The 19,661-nt window shown below is 51.0% G+C and overlaps 1 protein-coding gene across 6 annotated transcripts in view; it reads left to right on the top strand.

Annotated features, from left to right (window-relative positions):
• Large1 (LARGE xylosyl- and glucuronyltransferase 1) overlaps positions 1–19,661 on the top strand; it is a 494,157-nt gene that overhangs the window by 126,865 nt on the left and 347,631 nt on the right. The window lies entirely within an intron of this gene.

The raw sequence follows: 19,661 nt of genomic DNA, 5'->3' as shown, positions 1-19,661 counted from the left end.
GGGAAGAAAGGGAAGACTGGCTGTCAGAGGAGCCTCGGGGCCATCAGATGACAGGGTGGCATTTGGTAGAAGCCTAGAATATTGATGCCTGGTCTCAGGAAAGGACCTGCCTGGGGTTGCACAGGTAGGTGGGGGGCAGTCAAGTCAGCAGTGTGAGGAGAAGGAGAATAGCAAGTACAAACCAAGATGCCCGCCATGCCCTGGCGGGATGATGGGCACACTGAGTCCAACTCCTCTTGGGTTAAACGGCTCCCTGGGTCGATGGTGGGGAGAATGAACCGTGGAGATTAGCTCAGCTCTTCAGCCATCCAGCTGTTCATTCATTTCTTCACACATTTTGACGTTGTTTGATGTCCACGCTCGACCTCCTGCTGAGATAGGGAGATCACGGCTCTGGACACTCGTGGGCTGGTGAGGAGACGGGGGTTAACAAATGGTTGCTGCACACGGCGGTGCGTGTTCTGCTAGAGAAGTCGGCTGCTGGGGGAGAGGTCTGTTGGAGCTGGGATGAAAGATGATCCGACATCCCCAGGAGCCCAGCACAGGGCTGCAACAAAGAGTGGCCCTCCCCAAACAAATACACACAAACGGTAATCCCAGCACTCTCCAGAAGTCAGTAGGAAGGACAAGGCACGTGTTTTCCAGCCAACCATTTCAAATTCAGTGCAGTGTTCCTAGTTTAAAAAACGATGGCGCCCCAGCTTTGTGGGGAGCGGGTAGTGGCAGTGTTGACCTGCAGACTTTCTTTTTATTTACCCCCACACTTGAATTATGAGGGGGAAAAAAATCAAAGGAAATCTGTCTCAAGGAAGTCACTACTATGTTTTTAAATACTTCTTTTATGCATAATTTTATTGACAGCTCAAGGCTACCTTTTAATTAGGAGCTGCAGGTCACTTTCTGAGATCTGCCTTGAGTTAGCTGGAGTGACTGTAAACAAGGTGGAGCTGTGTGCTCGCCCAGCAGGGAGGTTGCGAGATTCCCAGCCCAGTGCTGGGACCTAGCACCACACCTCCGTCACGGTTCCAGTCCCTTGGCTACATGCCTGAACTGGTCAGCTGCGCAGCCAGATGGAATAGGTTATGCCTGGGTGGTGGATGGGGGACTTCTCAAAGGGATCAGAGGGCGCGTGCGTGGTGCTGATCTTAGAAGAGACAGGAGGAAGCCTCCTCCTCAAGATGGCAAGAAGGAGGCCTTTCTAAAGAGGTCTGAGGCCACTGGGCTGGTGCAGGTGTAATAGGAGGACACGCTGCCTCTCCGCAGGGTAACCAAACTGGTGTTCGCTGTCATGGCAGAACAGTACCCGTGGCCGTGCCAATGCTGACGGCATGAACAGCTGGTGTTGTGAGCTCTTCTTAGGACCAGGCTTGTCCTGAGGACCGCATACCCCAGTCCTTCTTCACAATGACCCCACACAGACCCTAGTTAATACCCCTGTTTGACAGATGGGTAGTGTGGGGCACATAAGATTTGGTGATCTGCCCAAGGCCTCCCAACCAGTCAGGATGGAGCCCCAAGAGCCTAAGTTTTTCTAAGATATCATACTGTAGATTGGGGCTTCACCCAGGTGTTGGATTTTGGCAAGGACTGTGACAGAGTGTCACATGATGGTCTTTCTGCAGGGAAGTTGTTGAATTTTGATTTGTACTCAGTGGCAGAAACCCAGTCCAAACTGATTTTGGCAAAAAGGGGTTATGGTGATTTAATATAATTAGTGAGTCTGACGATAGCTCAGGCATCAGGCAGGATTGGATCCAGCGGCTCAAATGATGTTTTTGTAGCCAGGTCTTTCTGGGTCCCTTTGTGGGACTGTTCTTCGTCTCTCCTTTGCTTTCTCAGGGTGACTTTTCCTACATAGAACCAGTTTGAGGTTTGCATATTATCCCCACTAATCCCAGGAGAAAAGGGACACTTCTCCATCGTTGCCCAATATTGCTTCTGACTGGATAACCTGAGTTACTAGTACTGACAGTTCTCCGGTGACTGGTGGAGACTAATGAGGGAACACAGAAACCTGTCACAACTTTGGTCACAGGGTGAGGGGAAGGGAATTGCCTGAAACATGAAGGGAGACTGAGGGAGCGTTGGTTCTCAGTGCAGAGGGTAGGTGTTCCTGGAGAGCAGGGGCTCTCAGGGGAGCCAGGTGATGGGGAACTGATAACTGGCTGTGTTCATGGTTTGGTGTCCATTTTAAAGACCCCAGGTGGCCTCCTGCTCCTGGTCTGGTCCTGGCTGCTAGGATGACTGTGCTCACTGAATGTGTGTGATTCACCAGATGGGCAGATAGATCATGGGAAATTGGGAGCATGGAGGAAATTCTGGAGTCCACAGTTGGGCCGCTGCCTTTATTTCTGGGCTCCACACTGTTAGAGCAATCGAGACAAGTCAGCTCGCCTAGGTCAGCCACAGTGCCCGGTCAAACCTGGCTACACACGAAAGCAGCAGAGAGAATCGGGGCTGCTGGCGCTGGAGACGCCGGGGCTCAGGGCTCACATGATCAGCCTCAGCAAGCAGTCAGAGGCTGTCGCCCGAGAGAGCTGACCATTGCTCTGATGGCCCCTGAGTCTGTGGAGGGATGTGGCAGTAAGCCCGAGGTCAAGGTCCTCGTAAGGAAGATCATCTGCCCAAAGCTAGAACGAGCTGCCCTGGAGGAAGAGAGATGCTCTGGGGACAAATGTACCAACGCGAGTCCTGCTTCACAGGAGGGAGTCGAGCAATAGGGGAAAACACGCAGGATGGCCCCTGTGACCTGACCCGGGACTCGGAAGAGCCTGAGCGGTCATCTGGAGGCAAAGGCCGTCCCCCACAGAGTGCCCTGCCCATTGCCGGGGCACCTGGGCCCTTCCCTCCACAGGGCCGCCGAGAGCTTCCTCTCTGCAGTTGAGCATCACAGAGTTGCGATCTATTTATTGACACCCTTGAGTTTTTGGCTTCATGGCAGATGAAGCCGTAAATAAGGACCGCGTTGCTGCCTGGATTGATGGAAGCACTACTCGCGCTGTGCGTGGGTTTACTTTTTTTTTCCAACCCAGTTTAATTTCAGCAGTCTCCTGAGAGCAGAGCCCGGCCTTCCCTCTGGGATGCAGATGCTGCCAGCACGGAGGGTCAGGGGTTGGTTACCCGCAGCAGTGCTATAGGAGGGGAGGGCCCTGATGGCGACCAGCGCAGCTAGGTGGCTGGGTGACTTGGGCCTTCGCCTCCTTCAGTGTGGAATGGAGTTCCACAAGTGAGGCCCACGAGTCGGGGTGCTCCCTTCCCCAACAAGGCTGTGGTTCTCAGCTCTGATGTGATCATAACCACCAGAAGCTTCTCCGCCTGTGGGGTGGGTAACAGGAGAGGGAGGGGGCTCACTGTGTGTGCTTCGTCCTGCGTGTGGGACCAGGGTCGGTGCGTAGGACCCAGGGGAAGCAGGCCTGGACCTGAGGTGAGAGGCCCTTTTCTGATAGCTCTCGGTGGGATCCTGGTTCCTGGGGCCATTTGTCCATGTGGGTGAAGGATGCTAATCAGGCATGTTTTTGCTGGAATCTCTGTGTTCCTAGACCCACCTTCTCCATTTCTTCTCCAACCTGCCTTTTCCCCTCCGGGGTCTCGGTGAACACCCAGCCACAGCGACCTCTGCTCTGCGCTGGGAACTCCTCTTCCTTCCCCCTCCCTCCTGCATCCCTTGGATGCCGTGTCCTGGTGCACCTGGTCTTGGCCTCTGGCAGCTGTCTTTCCTGTCTCTTTCACCTCTGCTGTTGCCGGCTCTTGGCCCCGCTGGGCTTCTTGTCCCCTGGCCCGTCTCCTGATGTCCCTCTGTCATCCTCTACCAGGCCACACTGGCTCCTTCCGAGCCTGGCCCGCACCGCTCTGCCTTCCCTGAAACCCTCACTGGCCCCCGTCTTTCCCTTCTGCAGCGTCCTGCCCGGCTGACTCGGGTCCTCAGGCCTCGCCCCTCCTTCCATCAGCTCCCCTCCCGGCTGCGCGCCCCTTCCCACGCCCGGCACTCTGCTTTTCTTGTTTCCGCGGCCACCTGCCTTCAGGACTGATGTGTGGGACACAGCAGGAGGGAAGGGGCCTTACACTGGGGTTCCTCTTTGTGCACCTGCACCTGCTGCAGAGCCTGGAGAACAGTTGGTCCCAAACGTTTGTTCGGCGAGTGACAGTGAATAAACGTGCTGTCCTGGCCTGGCCTGCCCGCCGTGCCCCTGATGGCCTCCTGGATGTGGTGCAGCGCCTCGCCGTGACCCAGGGTCTTTTGCAGTCTCTCCTCCCAGCCCTTGTGTCTGTCTTCACTCAGGTTATGGCGCCTCGCGGAGCCTCAGCAAACGCCTGCCTTCTGCTTCCAATTCTGGCCCCGTGTTCCTTCTCCCTGCATGTGGTTCTTTCTGCTGCCGCCCTTCCTCCCAGCCACCACCTTCAGTGCCCACGTCCCACGTCATTTCTCCCTAATGTCAGACCACGTGGAAACCAGTGCTCATCAGTGATGGGCTTGATGTCCACTTGCCCTGAGTTTCTTGCGATCAGGGTCAGTTTTGCTCATCTTTGTCTCCCAGCAACCCCCTCAGCGTTCACTCCAAACGGGTCCTTGCTAATCGTTTGCTGGAAAGGATTCTTCCTTCCAAACATTATCTGGAGGGATGCTTCCCTCCTGCTTGAGGGGAGCAAGCACCCCTGGTAGGTCAGGGTTCCTGGTGCGTTGAGCATCCGTGATTATGAGACCCGGGGACGTGGTGCCCAGAATCTCTCTTTCCTTTTGGGTTGTGACATGAATTCCTGGACTTGAGAATTCTACCAAGCCCACCTCCACTGGAATTGAGACCAGGCCTGTTCCTTTCCAGCTGAATCACCTTTTCTCATGGGATGGTGGGTTTTATCTGAGGTCTTTTCAAGGGAAGGAGTTCCGCTATTACTGAGTGAGCACATGGGTGCTTCAAAGCCATTGGCCACCGTGTTCTAAGCCAGCTGGTGCGGAGGCCTCCGCGGAGGGGGAGGTGGGTCAGGGAGGGCGTGTGTTATTTGGAAGCAGCTGTTTTCGGGGCATGCTAAGTCCCAGGCATTTAAAGCCAGCGTCAGGAGCAAGCTTAGGGTGTTAATTTCTGAATGGATTTCAGCTCGTACCCACACTGTGTCTTTCCTGAAACCACGGCTCACTTCGTTCCGTCAACTCACACTGCTCCTGGAGTGAACGTGTTTAAGAGTCATCGTGATCAGTTTCAACAGAAAGGAAAGCATCCTGTCATCGGGCCATGTGGAGAGTTGGACTGAGGGCCAAGGAGTTCTCAGCTAAAACTCTTTATGTGCTTTATCATTCTGAGGGTCTCAAGGTACAGGTGCAGGAGAAGAGGGGAGAAGGAGTGTATTTCATCCAAGGGGGACTAGTCCCTGCAAGACTGATTCCCTAGCTTTGTGTTCACTGCTCCCATTCCTCAGCCCAGAGAATGTGCCAGAAGCTTTGTGAACTCAGACTATACAAGGCAAGAGTGAACAATCTGCTAGGGTTTCAGCCTCCCCCAAGGCCAGGCTCTGTGGCAGCTGCGATGGCAGCAAAGCACATTTCTGCCTTCCTGCCGATGATCTAAATGTATGACTTAATAAGGATATTATGGGCTGTAAGAACACAAGATGCTAAATGCAAAATGAAATGGAAAGTGTAATATAAAAGTTGTATTGATTTTTTTTTTTAATGGATCAAAAATGAAGTACTCTTCTAGTTAGTGCTTAATAGCTGTTAGTGCTGAACTTGAGCAAAGTCTTACAAAGAATGCAATGTGAACCTGAGAGAGAGTCATGGCTTTGGGGCCACAGTGCACAGGGGGGCTGTGCGTGCTGGCACCGTTCCTGAGGAGCCCAGGAAGAGCTCATGAAAGTCTTGTTATCTGAAAGGGCAGGGGAGCCGCTCAGCGTTGTTGGTTGTGAGGTGGTTGCTTGGATGACCTCTGCTTTTCTTTTACCCAGTCTTCAATCTTAAAATAATAGTGGCCATGCTGCAGAGTGGAGAAAATGACTGGTATATCACTAGACTGAATCTCCTGAAGGAGTCATGGCAAGAGCTCGGACCAGGAGTCAGGGAACCTGTTTTTTACAAATCTCAGTACCTCACTTGAATAGAGTGCCCCCTGTTACTCAGTTCAGTTACTAATAGACAACTGTAGTCTGGCACTCTTCAATGGAAAATTCTGGAAATAAGCAATTTACACTTTTTTTTTTTGGTATTAGGAATTTAACCCAGGACAATTTACACTGAACCACATCCCCCATCCTTTTTATTGTTTTATTTTGAGATGGGGTCTCACTAAGTTGCTTAGGATCTTGCTAAATTTTGCTTAGACTTTCCTTCAGCTTGTGATCCTCTTGCCTCATCCTCCCCAGCTGCTGGCATTATGACTGGGCAGCACTGCACCCAGCTAACAATTTATAAGTTTTAAGTTGCACACCCTTCTGAGCAGAATGTTGAACTTTCACTCTGTCTGTTCTGTTTGGCCCAGGACACAAATTATCCTTTTGTCCAGTGGATCCATGCTGTATATGCTACCCACCCGTTAGCCACTTCATCACTATCTCAGTTATCAGATTGACTGTTTCAAATATCACAGCACTTGTGTTTAAGTAAGTCTTATTTTATTTAATAGCAGCCCCAATGTACAAAAATCAGTGATGCTGCCAGTTTGGACAGGCCAAAAAAGTCTGTGAAGTACTTCAAGTGAAAGGGTGAAAAGTCTCCACTTCAGGAAAAGAAAAAAAAAAAAATCGTATGCTGACTTTGCTAATATCTGCAGTAGAATGAATCTTCTCTCTGTGAAATTATACAGAAGGAAGAAGAAATGTGGGCTCGTTTTGCTGTCACACCTCAAAACTGCAAAAGTTATGGCCACAGGGCTTGATGCGTGCTTCATTCAGATGGAAAAGGCATTAAATCGGTGTCTGTATGTGCAGGAAAAGCACAGTATCCCCAGGGCTCGGTGCTCCCTGCAGTTCTAGGAATCCACTGGGGGTCTGGGAACACATTCCCCTCAAATAAGGGGAAATTCTGTTTTAGTTTCCTAGGGTTGTTGTAATAAATCACCATAATCTTAGTATCTTAAGAAATACCCACATTTTTTAGAGGTCAGAAGCCCCAAACCATCCTCCCTGCACAGAGGTCAGGGTGCCCTAGGACTGGTTCCTTCTGGAGGCCCAGGGATGACTCTAGCTTCTGACCTGTTTTGGCTTCTCAGGTTGCCCACAGCCTTTGCCCCTGGCTCCTTTCTCATCACCAGGGCCCAGAGTGGCATCTTGCCCTCACTCAGTCTCTGCTTCTGTCCACGCATCCCCCTCTTTGACTGTGAGTCTCTTCTTACAAGGACCTGTATGGTTACGTGGGCCCTCCCAGATTACCCAGGATCAGGCTGTCATAGAATCCTGGGTTGAACTGTACCTGCACTGCTGCTTTGCCTTATGAGGTGACCTTCACAGGTTGTGGTGATCAGGACACCTTCTCCTGCACCCTGTCCATCATACTCTTGTCCTTTAGGGACAAGAGAGGGAGGTTGTGCTGGCCACTTCTCATGTGAATATCTTATCCTGCCTGGAGTTTGCAGATCTTTGATCATTCGATGTTTAAATGTCCAGCAAAGTTCCCATCTCCTGAAAAAGGCATCATATTCTGATGTATCATTGTGAACTGTTTATAGAATTTGGTATCATAATAATTTGTGTATTACAGGTATTTAATCAGCAACCAATGGTGGGTTAAGGTTTTCTAAAAAGAAAGATCCAGAACTGCTGCTCCTTGGGAGTCCTGCTTTTTAAGGCAATTTCATTTAGTTTGGATACTGATTTAACAAAAGGAGAAGGATGCTTTAATTTAGAGAGGACTTTTGATGATCGGATAGGTGCACTGAGTAGGTGTCACATTAACTAGAAGAGAGCCATTGGTATAACTACTTTGGAAAGCTCTGCGGCTTGACCAAGCAAATGCCAAGCCTGCTCTGTGACTCACCAGTTCTCTCCCTAGAGATGCACCACACAGGACTAAACACACCAAGGACTCATCGTGGAAGGGTCACGCTGGCATTATTTATAGTAGCACACAAGTGGGAAATTAGAAAGTGTCCATGAGTGTTGAGATAAATAAGTAGTTTCATATTTATGGAGTGCAGTGCTTGGAATCAGGGAAAATGAAGATACAGTGTGGAGCAACAGAGGCCCGAGCTCATAAGATCCTGGGATTCTAACTCCATCAAGTTCAAAACCAGGCGAGCTTGCTGGAGGCCCCTACAGTCCACACGGTGGACAGCCCTGGGGGAGCAAGGGCAGCATGGGGACTGGGGCTGGGTACGAGGAAGACTTCGGGCTGCTGTTAGTGATTTATGTTTTTACCTGTGTGATGACTGTACAGGTGTGTCGCTTTCTGATCACTCACCAAGTAGTTCACTGAGGATTACCTCACTTTTCAGGATATGTGATTCCAATTTTTAAGCCTATGCAAATCTAGGCAGTTAAGTAAGTATCTAAATTTGAAGTGATTTGGTAGGTTTTGCAGTCTTTTTAGATGAGAGGAATTTTACTCACCTTTGGGATTCATGAATTGATGTTGCTGTTTAACTTTGAAATTCAAATGCTTCTTAAGCATGAAACTTTTCTTTGGGGATTGATGTTCAATGCTTCTATGTAATTCTGTGCCCTCTTTTCCTTCCCGATATACTCCACCGTTTGGACAGATATTCACTGTAGGAGGGTTTGATCAGAACATTGACCTCAAGATCTGAAATTTGTTCATCAAATTCTACTTTTGAATGAGCGTTTTCATCCAGAGCAGCATTCCTACCGGGACTGGAGCACTGACATAGTTTCAGTTAATTTTAAGACACTATTATTATTGCTTGTCATAGACTCATGCCAGAGTGGATATGGCTACTACCATCTGCATTAGTCAATAAACGTGTGTCTGCATAAAATCCTTGTGCTTGGAAAAAGAAAGAAAACTGTTGTGGACGATACGGGAAATGCACTGTTGAAGCTGCGGCCACGCTGGAAGAGGGAAGAGCTGCTTCCAGTGTGGCCTGTGAAACACATCTGGCTGCCTCTGGCCGGCAGTGTTGCTGAGCATGGCCCCCCCACCGTATCTGCCATTTATTCATTCTTTGCTAATGGTTAAATGTTGGGAAATGGCCAATACAAAGCAGGATTTTTCCTTTCCTTAAAAAAAATGGAAAGGTCTAGCAAAACCAGAGCTTCATTTCCCTGCTGCAGCCATCAGCTGGAACTGGGTAGCAGCCATTCCTTTGCACAGTGCGTGAAGCTGTCAGTGGGTCTATCCTTCCTGGTCCATTCCTGTGTCACCCCCTCTCTGTGGTCGAACATGGAGAATGGAGAAGACAGGCCTTCTGCTGTCTAATTGCGTTGCTTGTTGACCTTGCCTGGCTCAGACTTTGCACCTTTTGACTTACTCTGCCTGGTGCTGGGCTAGAGATTTGCATACTGTAATGCATTTATTCCAACAAAGAACTTCACACGTGCCACACTTTATAGATGGGGAAACTGAGTCTCGGGGAGGATAAGCTGTTTGACTGAGGCCACCCACCTAGGGAAGGAGGGAACTGGCCTGGTCTGAAAAGATGCACTACACACTCCCAGGAACTTGCAGGTACAGAAACAGCTGGGAGAGGTCACTCGAAAGTCAAGATGCTCCAGTTTTAGACAAGGACAAGGCAAACCCTGGGATGAGTGACAAGGGGAGGTCTTGGCTGACCATGTTCTATGGCTCGCCGGATTATTATAAGCCAATAGAAGCAGAAAATTCGATTAGTCCTGTAATGCAATTTGCATTTTGTTTCTGCCATAGACTCATACAATTAAGAGCAGGAACAGATATTCAGAATCAGCCAGCAGGCTCACAACCTAAGCAGATAAGACCTTGGAGCGCCACACAAGGACTTTGTGTAGGGCGGGGGCCACGGTGAGGTGAGCACGCCCCTGAAAGACAAGCAGGCCTGAGTTTAAATTTTAGCCACACCATTTAAATCACAAGGTGACAACAGGCAAGTTACTCATCCCTGCAGGTCAGTATTTCCTCCGTAAAAAGGGAGCATCATGTGTGGCCCACCCAGCTGTTACAAAGCCAGCTAAACCACCTGCTGTACACAGTGGTTCTTGAGTGAGTCTTCATTTTTCTTCCTTTTTGTGTGTTCCTAGAATCCAGGAAAGCCTCCTGGGAAGGGTGCGAAAGGTCACCCACCTGGTCCAGAAGCCCTGGGCTTTGCAGCTGAGGAAACCGGCCCGGGGACTGCAGGCTCACTCAGCCTTGGACACTGCCCAGAGGGCGTGTTGACACTTACTTCCTGCTGTTGTCCCTTCTCTTTTGTCACCGGGTAAGAACCCGAGCTGAACAACTGGACAGGCCACACCTGTTCCTTTGTATCCATGGGTATTTCCAGGCATTTGTTGCCTTCCCCAGGCCTTAGAAAGGGGCAGAGGGGACGCAGAGACACACAGGGGTCATCAGTCCTCCTACAGAGACTGGGGAATGTGTGGCCAAGTCTGGAGAAACGTGAATGACCAGTCCTGCGCACTTTAAAGAATGACAGCGTAGAAAGGGGCCATCCCCCGATGTAACGTTTAAGGGCTTCCCTGAGAGATTTGCTGATGGGGGCCTTCGCTGATCAGCACGTCTGGTTCTAGATCCCAGACTTTCCTTTCAATGCTGTGTGTCCTCAGCTGAGTCTCTTAACCTCTCTTATCCCAAATTGTGTCTTCCAAAATTAAGGGTGCTGCTCCCTTGGGGGCAGGGTTTTTACGAAGACAGTGAGGAGCCAGCCCCTTGTGCCTCGCCAAAGGGAGGTGCAGCGTGATTTTGTGCTTTGGATTTGCTGTCTGAGCTCTCGGAAGCAAAACCCTACTCAAGAAGCCAACAGAGTGGAATGTTTGGGGTGGGGGCAGAAGAGCCCCAGCCAGGCCACGATGACCCCTCTCTCTAGGGTGGGGCTTCAGATAATGGCTATTTGGCTTTTGTTTGCTCCAGCAGAGGCCACTCCATGTCCCATTCCCCAGGAATCTGGATTCCCTGACGGGAGCTCAGCCAAGATGGGGATTGAAGCTTGAGATGATGCCCCAGCCAGGAAGCCTCCTGCCCGCACCCGCTGGCGGCATGTTCAGTTGGGTGGGGTGGCGCCCTGGAACGCGAGCCCTGAACAAACAGGCACCGTCGCGGGTCCTGGGGGTGCAGCTCTGACCACATGAGTGCGTCCCCACTTGTCGCGGACCCTGCTTTCCAGGGGATGCAGGGAGATGGGTGGCAGAGATTCATGCTCTGCTCCCTGGGGGTGAGCCCAGCAAGGGGAATGAACCAGGGTGAGATGGCAGCACAGCGCGGGCCGTGGGCTTGGTGAGCATGAGAGCGGAAGTCTCTTCCCATCCAGTGGACTGGGCAGCCTCGCTGGTGGCGGGAAGGAGGAGCCGTCGGGCAGAGGGAATAGCAGAGGGTGTCTGGTGCCTTCCCCTGCCTGCTGGTGGCTGGAGAGCAGAGGAGGGGGCGTGTGGCTCAGGAGCAGGCCCTGGGCAGTAGGAAAGGAGCCCTGGGCTCTGACCTCTCCTTCCTTGTCCCGTCCCTCCTGGGAAGCTTATTCCTTCCAGTCTGAATTCGCTTCATCGCTGTTTAAAGTGAAGAGGAACTTGAGGCCCCTCCTCCTGCTTACACGGAGGTCTAGATCACTGGTTCCCACATTTGCCAGATGCTGAGAATCGCCTGGGACATTTGTTTAAATGTAGCGTCCCCACTGGGGACACCTATGACAAATGAAGATGCAGTGTCCTGCTCAGGTCTGCCGAGTGGGGTGCAGTGCCAGGAGCGGCCCTGGGACCTGTGTTTTGAATGAGTATCTCAAGGTGATCTTTATTTTCTTGCTAAATTGGAAAGTTTGACCAAGATAACATGAAGCCTCTGAGTAGCTGATCACAGCTACTCTCTGGAGCTCCTGAAGCTATCTGCAAGGTAATAACAGCACTAATTGGGCACCTTTTGTTTGTCTGGTGTAGCAGGCTCGCCCTCCACTCAGTCTCCTTTGTCAAGTCTGTCCTGACACCAAGTTCTCCAGTTTGTACTTCTGTCAATCATGTATTATGATGCACTTCCTTGACATATAGAACCTGCTCTTCTGAGCTTTCGTGGAGACTCAAGTAAAGATGTGCATTGCTTGGGAGGGGGCTGCGAGTGTTGGAGAAGTCACCCTGTTGTCATTACCTACTCTGATTCCACACATTCAGGGGGTGAGTGCGGTTGTTTTGGTATCTTTGGGGACTTAGTCCGGGGATCACCCTGTAAAATCTGCCTGTTCTCCAGTCCTGTATATAAAATGGCTTAGTGTTTGCTGTAATCTGCAGGCGTCCTGCCTCATTCTATAAGTCAATGTAGATGCCGGGTAATTGTTGTTGCTCAGTATTGTTAGGGGACAGTGACGAGAAAGAGGGGTCTGTACATGCTCTTGTTCTGCGGTTGGTGGCATTTGCAGATGAGGATCCCGCTGACACGGAGGGCCAGCTGCACTCATTCTCCTCAGTTATCTCTGCATCCTTCATCTTTGGCACCTGGAACCGAGCAGGTGCTCAGGGGGTGTGGAAACGCAGGAGTAAGGGTGAAATTAACTACTGGGTGGAGCTTCTTTGTGCATCCTTGACTTCTGTCATCTCTCTTCTTTCTCTGAACTGTCCTATAAGGTCGCGATGGATGTCCCCATTTCACAGATGGGGAAATGAAGGCACATAAGTTCAATACCTTGCTCACGGAATGAGAACTAGCAAGGGCAGAGCTAAGGTTTAATGAAGGCAGTCACTTCTACTGTGGCCCCTTCAGGGTTCCTTTGCCTCTTAAGTGGCCGGCTTCTAGATGGCCTTTTCTTCTCTGTGTGAGGCTGCTCCCTTCTGTTCCTCCTCTGTAGACCTGGGGCACTCTGGTCATTGCCTGTATAGGAATCAGCCTGTCCTGGGAGGTGCAGAATGGGCACTTCTCCAGGACGGGCGGACTCCTGCTCACCATCCCTGCCTTTCGAACCCACATCTCCTGCTTGTCTCGGACCACAGGCCGTCCGTGTTGATGACGGGGTCCTGCCCTCCAGACAGGTGAGGGTCGCCTGCTCTGAGCACCGGGCTCACGCCTTTGTCTTCCAAGGAGCAGCTCTGTGACTCCTGCTCCCCAGCGAGCTCTGCTTGGCTGCTGCAGAGGGACCTGGGGCAGTTTGGGCTGCTGGACTCTTCAGATCCCCAGTCCAGAAACAGATGGGCACATCGGGGCACCTGGTGCGTCACGAGCACCCACAGGAGCATTCCCACAACCGTGGAGATGAGTCTGGGGAGAGACAAGCATCTCGCCCGTGGCTTAATTTCATGTTTCGGGTAGACACTCAGGTGAGTGGCATGAAGCGGTGGATGAGGGTCTCAGAGAGACTATCTTCGGGATTTACGTGGCTTTCTCCCAGTCTCTAGCAGACAGGCCCATTCAGGGGGCTCGGGTGGACAGGAAGGAGGCTGTTTCCCTGTGGCCCACCCTGCTCCAGGCTGCACGTTGCTTTCCAGGTACTTCAGTGGCAGGGAGTGATCAGACAGAGACCCTCGAATCGTGTGGTTCCTTCATTGTTTCTCCTGTTCCAATCCCAGGTGAGCTTGCTGGACTCCTTCAGGCTCCGAGGCAATTCCGTTCTTCTGTCCTTAGCGCAGGACAATATGAGCTACCCTGGAGGAGCCTTCACCATGAGTGCCCTTGTAAGCGCTTGCCTGGATTTTTATAACGCATCTCTTGGGGGACGGGCACCAGCATCACCCCCTCTTGTAGATGAAGTGCAGGGTGTCTGGGAACTTACCCACCATGTGCTCCGCCTCTTACCTCCTGCCTCCCTCCCGCTCCTCTGTCCCTTCCTTCACAATCAAGAGCCTATGCAAGTTTCCTCCCGGGCTGATTCCGGAGAGGGTAAGATCTTGTCCCGGGGCTTGGGATGGCATAGCTACCCAGACCTAGATCTGTGCTGCTGGTGCCAAGAAGACACAGTACACAAGGTAGGGGGGACCCGAATGGCCAGAGGTCAGCAAAGGACATCATGGTGAAGGTGGTCATGGAGCCACTGAGAGCATTCTGGGGTCCTGCAGGGCACGATACCACTTAGGATGACACAAAAGAACAGGAAGACCCTGGCAAGAGGGGGATGTGAAGGTGTCCCACGTGCCCTTCCACTTCCCAGTACCCATCACCGAGGAGCATCTTCCTCCTGGGAGCGAGGACAGCGGGAGTGGAAGGGACGCCGGCTGGGCAGTCAGGGGGCTCTTGCCAGCTGTGTGACCCCGGGCTCATCTCGCATCTGCCCTCAGCTTTCTTGTGTGTGTGTGTGAACAGCAGTGCGTCTGCACAGGTGCAGTCATCCAGTGTGGCCACAGGCAACCGGCTCATACCTGCTTTTCAGCAAATTGCCACTACTTATTTTATTACTTTCACTTCTGATGAGGTCACTTAGCAATAAACTTCAGTTCTGTAATTGCAAATAAAATACAGTGTTAGAAGTCTGTTTTTGGCACATAGTTGGTGCTCAATAAATATGAAGCAAAGGCTTCATTTGCATGCATTTGGACTGGACTGGATGCCAGCAGAGCTTAATGGAGAAGCACCGAACGAGAAGGAGTGGTTCTGTGGATTGCTCGGGGCTCCTCGGCCAGGAAGGGCTGGCGCTCGCATGGCGCTGGATGTCTGCGGCAGCCCTGCGAGTCAAGCTGGGATAATGTTATCTTTCTCTCAGAGAGAAAATTAAAGCCGAGGGATGCGGACGGTCTTGAATATCAAGTTGCTGGCTCCCACCATGGACTTCATCACCAAAGAGCCACTTGACAAGTCAAGAACATGGTTTCCTCACCTGCCACGTTTGCCCTCAGCACGTTGGAGGGTTGTATGGAGTGTAGAGTGATCCGTGGGGGCCAGGTAGCCAGAGTCCAGGTGAGCGTGAGGCAAGCCGAAGCTACATGGTGGCAGAGGAGAGAAGGCAGTGGCTGCTGAGGGACAGATGTGCAGCTGGAGCCTTCAGCCTTGGCGCTATTTGGAGGTGTAAGGTAGAGAAGGACAGAAACCAGGAGGACCCCAGGGCTTAGCTTCAGCCAGTGGGTGCCTGAGGGACAGACTCTTGATGGGGGACAGATGGCCAGGTTAGGACGCATCCACAACAGAATGAAGGTCTGACCGTGAGCACCCCAGCCTGCTGGCAGTGAGCTGGAGCCCTTGAACCAGTGGCTTCCAAGACTGGTTGAGTGAGGAGTCATCTTTGTGGGGTGCTGGGAGAGATACCCGTTAAGAAAGATCAGGTGCCAGTTTTCATTTCTGGTGTGGTGTAGGCGCTGTGCTTTCATTTTGATCAAAAGAAAGAGGTGACTGAAGGAGCGCTGAAGCAGCCTCGGTGTGTGGCTCTCTCACCGTGTGCCCGCAATGCGGGCCTGGCTCCGGGGCCGCGTTCTGCTGCGCATGTTCTGAACCTCAGTTCATCGCCCGTGCAAGCGGGCTCAGTCCTGGCCTGGGGTGGTCATGACGAGTGGGCACACACAGGACAGGGGTCTCACACACACGGGGCCCCATGCAGGAGGCTAGGAGGCTGCTGTTGAGTGTTTTCACCTCCTTTAAGGGACCGGGATGGAAAGGACAAAGCACCTGCCACAGGGTGATAGCATGAGCTACTGAGACTCTAAAGCACAAGACGTAAAATCAAGAATCAACAAATGTGAGGGAATCAAACTAAAAAGCTTCCTCACCGCAAAGGAAACAATCAAGAATGTGAAGAGAGAGCCTACAGAACGGGAGAAAATCTCGGCCACCTGCACTGCAGAGAGAGCACTAATCTCCAAGATATAGAGAGAACTCAAAAACCTTGACAACAAACAAAACAAATAACCCCATCAATACATGGGAAAGGAACTGAACAGGCACTTCACAGAAGAAGAAATACAATTGGTTAACAAATGTATAAAAAATGTTCAACATCTCTAGTAGAGAAATGCAAGTTACACTGAAATTTCATCTCACTCCAGTCAGAATGGCAATTATCAAGAATACAAGGATCAATACATATTGGCAAGAATGTGGGGGAACAGGACTGCAAATTGGCACAACCACTCTGGAAAGCAGTGTGGAGATTGCTCAGAAAACTTGGAATGGAACCACCATTTGACTCAGCTATCCCACTCCTCAGTTTACATCCTAAGGACTTAAAATCAGCATCCTACAGTGATGCAGCCATATCAATGTTTACAGCAGCTCAATTCACAATGGCTAAACTATGGAAACAGCCTACGTGCCCTTCAACAGATGAATGGATAAGGAAAATGTGATGTGATATATATATATATATATATATATATATGCAGGGTGGAATATTACTCAGCCTTAAAGATAAATGAAATTATGGCATTTACTGGTAAATGGATGGAACTGGAGACTATCATGCTAAGTGAAATAAGCCAAAATACCAAAGTCTGAATGTTCTCTCTGGTATGCGGATGCTAACTCCCAATAAGTGGGGAAGGTAGGGGAAAATAGAAGTACTTTGGATTAGTCAAAGGGGAATGAAGGATTGGGAGTAGGAAAGTTAGTGCAATGCATCGGACATCACTTTCCTGTGTTCATAAATAAATACACAACACAATACACAATGTAATTCCACATCATATATGACCAGAAGAATGGGAAGTTGTACTCAAATATGTGTATGTCAAAATACATTCTATGTCACGTATAAAAAAGAAAAAGAAAAAGGAAAAAGGACTTGCTGCAGGCCAGCGCAGTTCTCTTGATTTGCACTGATTAGCTTACTCAGCCCTCACAGCCCCCTGTGAAGCCGGCCCTGTTGTTCTTCTCATCTGCTTACAGGTGAGGCAACTGAGGCAGAGGGCTTGAATATCCGCTGAGGTCAATCAAGTAGGCAGCCGAGGAGGCGGCTCTGGGGAGCCTGCAGAGCCGTGCCCACACTCACGGCTGTGTTACCTCAGCACATGGAGGGAAGGCACTGCGGCCCCATCTTACAGATTGGAAAAAAAAGGCTCTGAGAGGGGAGCTGCCCTGTACAACCGTGGCGACTCAGTGGAAAAGACAGGTTTCTCATCTGTGGTGCTTGAAGAACTGAAGCAGGTTCTGTTGGACTCTCAGCCAAGGAGGAGTTCTTCATCCCCAACAGGGGCTCCATCTGAGGCGTGGCAGGCTGCCGGCCTGGATTCCCTTCCTGCTCTTGCACATGCCTCCTGGTCCTGAGTTTGGAAGGGTGGAGTTCAGGTGGGGCTGTGGCGGATGGGGTGCTCTAGCTCCCTGCCAGCTGCAGTTCCAGGTGCTCCTGGGTGCCTCGGTTCCTCCGCCGCCCTTTCTGGGGATCTGCGCATCCTGTCTGTGGTTTCAGGAAACGCCTCAGTCGTGGGTGTGTGCAGGGCTTGCTGGTGCTCCAGCAGAAGCCTGCAGCTCTCAGGACGGCAGGCCCGGCAGGGCTGGGCGTGACTGCTGGCTCGGCATCCTGCATGTGCCTGAAGCACCCTGGGTGTTGACGGGAGTCTCAGCCCCACCGCGGATGCTGACAGCCAATCCCAGTGACTAATGATTGATCTTCCCGTTGTTGGTTCTTGGGGTATTCATATTCCTGAAAGTACCTTGATGTTCAAACTGGCTCTTGTCCCCTAAGCCCCCTCTGTACCGGCCGTGGTGGGGATGGATGCGGGCGGGGCAGTGGTCCCTCCTGGGACTTCCGATTTGCCTTCCTCGCCGGCCAGCAGGGGCCTGTTACTCACCATCTCTCAGACAAGCTCCGGCCCTCCAGTTAAAAGCCTGCGCAGCGAAGCCTGGACACCTGCGAGGCGTGGACCTACGCCACGTGCTGGGCGTGGCATTTCCAAGGGTTGGCGTCACGTGAGCACCGGACACGTGATCACCGAACACGTCTCGATGCCTCCCAGACTGGTTGTCTACACATTTGAAATTTTTCATCTGTTCTATGAAACGGGTCCTGCTCATCCTGTGCAACCTGGGTGTGAACTTCCCTTTGCTCAAGGCCTGTCTTTCTGGAATTTAGTCCATCATTCCCAAACCCTGAAGCCCAAATGTCAGATGGGGTGGGATTGGGGGCGTTGAGAACCCTGAGCGAACTTGGGATGAAAATTGCCACAGTCACTGATGGAGCGGGATTTGGGGCAGGGCGGAGCAGGGACCCGTCTGCTCTTATTCTACAGCTGTGCCTTTGGGAGATCCACACGTGGATCAGGTGAGATGGGCTGCAGGGTTTCACCCCACCTGCTGGCACTTTCTTCTTGGGTGCTGAAGTTTCCCCTGGGCAGCCTGCTGATTTTTTTTGGTGCATCCATTCATTTCTATCCTTTTTTCCTCTTAGGTCATTGAGAACCTATTAATTAAGCACCAGGAACATTTTTTTTGTTGTCTGTTCTATTTAGCTACACATGGCAGTGGGATGCATTTTGATTCATTGTACACAGATGGAGCCCAGCTTTTCATTTTTCTGGCCGTCCATGATGTCCACATGGTTCATGTCATCATACATGTACACAGGGTGATGATGTTTGTCTCATTCCACCAGCTTTCCCACCCTGCCCCCTCCCCTCCACCATTTACCTCTGCACAATCCAAAGTTCCTCCATTCTTCCCTTATCCCCCTTGCCCCCCTGTTTTGTATCAGAATTCACTTATCAGAGAAGACATTTGGCTTTCGGTGTTTTGGAATTGGTTTATCTCGCTTAGCATGATATTCTCCAGCTCCATCCATTTGCCTGCAAATGCCATAATTTTATTCTTTGTAACTGAGTAATATTCCATCGTGTATATATACCACAGTGACACAGCCACATCAACTTTTATAGCAGCTCAATTCACAATAACTAAATTCCGGGAACATTTTTTGATCCTGGACCCGAGTCTGAGGCTCAGAAATGTTTTCGTTTGTTTATTTCCGCCGTGCAACAGTGCTGGGGACTCGAACCTGGGCCTCGAGCATGGGAGTCAGGCACTCTACGTGATGCTACATCGCCAGCACCCGAGTCTGAGACAGACAAGATCTGATAAGGCACAGCCTTTGCTCTCGAGAGAATTGATCTTTTGTTAGTCTTAGGTGATAATGACCTTTCTCCATGGGGTCATTCCCTGAGGGTGATGGCTCATTCTACGAATCCAGGAGATGAGATGCTGGGACACTGGTTCATGGGGTAAGGGAGGTTCTGGGATGATGGGAAGCCACAGTTTAAGGCGGAGAGCAGTGGTCTCCTGTGAGAAGAGCACCCTCAATTGCAGTCCCAAAGACTTGCTAATAGAAGATACAAGTCCATATGCTGGTGTTTGGGAACCAGGAGGGACATTTAACTACCTGGGGACTTCAAAGGAGGACGGTGTCACTTGGGAAATGAGATGAGGTGTGATGAGAAATCGGCCAGGGAGAGAGGAGCTGAGGTCATAGCTGAGCTGTCACAGCTGTGCTGCTGGATGGCACTGGTTGGTGACAGTCAAGGTATCTCTCTGCTGAGATCTTGGCATGATTCCAAGTGTGGCCTTGGAGACCAGCATGGGTAACCAAGCCAGTGACATGATTTTATTTATTTATTTATCTATCTATTATTTATTTATTGTTCAGGGGCTCTTTGCCACTGAGCTACATCCTGGCCATTTTCCTTTTTTCCTTACTGTTTGTTTCGAGACAGGG

This window comes from Sciurus carolinensis, chromosome 4 (genome assembly GCF_902686445.1).
Source record: "Sciurus carolinensis chromosome 4, mSciCar1.2, whole genome shotgun sequence".
Lineage (NCBI taxonomy): Eukaryota > Metazoa > Chordata > Mammalia > Rodentia > Sciuridae > Sciurus > Sciurus carolinensis.
This window is presented reverse-complemented; position numbering and strand designations above follow the sequence as displayed.